Here is a 1,804-nt window from a genome sequence, read left to right on the forward strand (position 1 = left end):
CTGCTGATGTCAGGTGCACGTGACCGTGCGTGGGCGGAGCCTGCGCTGCTGGAGGTTTATGTTGATCTCTGTTCATTATGTGACCAGGTAACGTGCTGTGTGTGTGCCGCCTCCTCAGCTGCAGAGCAACACCCGTGCACCGTGAAGAGTAAGGACAACTACACCGTGTGCGTGGGAGACACGGTACATTTACACACAGCTCTGCGCTGTATATACACATTACACACACAGCTCTGCACTGTATATACACATTACACACACAGCTCTGCGCTGTATATACACATTACACACACAGCTCTGCGCTGTATATACACATTACACACACAGCTCTGCGCTGTATATACACATTACACACACAGCTCTGCGCTGTATATACACATTACACACACAGCTCTGCGCTGTATATACACATTACACACACAGCTCTGCGCTGTATATACACATTACACACACAGCTCTGCGCTGTATATACACATTACACACAGCTCTGCGCTGTATATACACATTACACACAGCTCTGCGCTGTATATACACATTACACACAGCTCTGCGCTGTATATACACATTACACACACAGCTCTGCGCTGTATATACACATTACACACAGCTCTGCGCTGTATATACACATTACACACAGCTCTGCGCTGTATATACACATTACACACAGCTCTGCGCTGTATATACACATTACACACAGCTCTGCGCTGTATATACACATTACACACAGCTCTGCGCTGTATATACACATTACACACAGCTCTGCGCTGTATATACACATTACACACTCAGCTCTGCGCTGTATATACACATTACACACTCAGCTCTGCGCTGTATATACACATTACACACACAGCTCTGCACTGTATATACACATTACACACACAGCTCTGCACTGTATATACACATTACACACACAGCTCTGCGCTGTATATACACATTACACACACAGCTCTGCACTGTATATACACATTACACACACAGCTCTGCGCTGTATATACACATTACACACAGCTCTGCGCTGTATATACACATTACACACAGCTCTGCGCTGTATATACACATTACACACTCAGCTCTGCGCTGTATATACACATTACACACTCAGCTCTGCGCTGTATATACACATTACACACACAGCTCTGTGCTGTATACACACACAGCTCTGCGCTGTATATACACATTACACACACAGCTCTGCGCTGTATATACACATTACACACACAGCTCTGTGCTGTATATACACATTACACACACAGCTCTGTGCTGTATATACACATTACACACACAGCTCTGCGCTGTATATACACATTACGCACAGCTCTGCGCTGTATATACACATTACACACACAGCTCTGCGCTGTATATACACATTACACACACAGCTCTGCGCTGTATATACACATTACACACACAGCTCTGCGCTGTATATACACATTACACACACAGCTCTGCGCTGTATATACACATTACGCACAGCTCTGCGCTGTATATATACATTACACACACAGCTCTGCGCTGTATATATACATTACACACACAGCTCTGCGCTGTATATATACATTACACACACAGCTCTGCGCTGTATATACACATTACACACACAGCTCTGCGCTGTATATACACATTACACACACAGCTCTGCGCTGTATATACACATTACACACACAGCTCTGCGCTGTATATACACATTACACACTCAGCTCTGCGCTGTATATACACATTACACACTCAGCTCTGTGCTGTATATACACATTACACACTCAGCTCTGCGCTGTATATACACATTACACACACAGCTCTGCGC

This window comes from Phyllobates terribilis, unplaced genomic scaffold, assembly GCF_046119375.1.
Source record: "Phyllobates terribilis strain yellow unplaced genomic scaffold, ASM4611937v1 Scaffold_2__4_contigs__length_985480577, whole genome shotgun sequence".
Lineage (NCBI taxonomy): Eukaryota > Metazoa > Chordata > Amphibia > Anura > Dendrobatidae > Phyllobates > Phyllobates terribilis.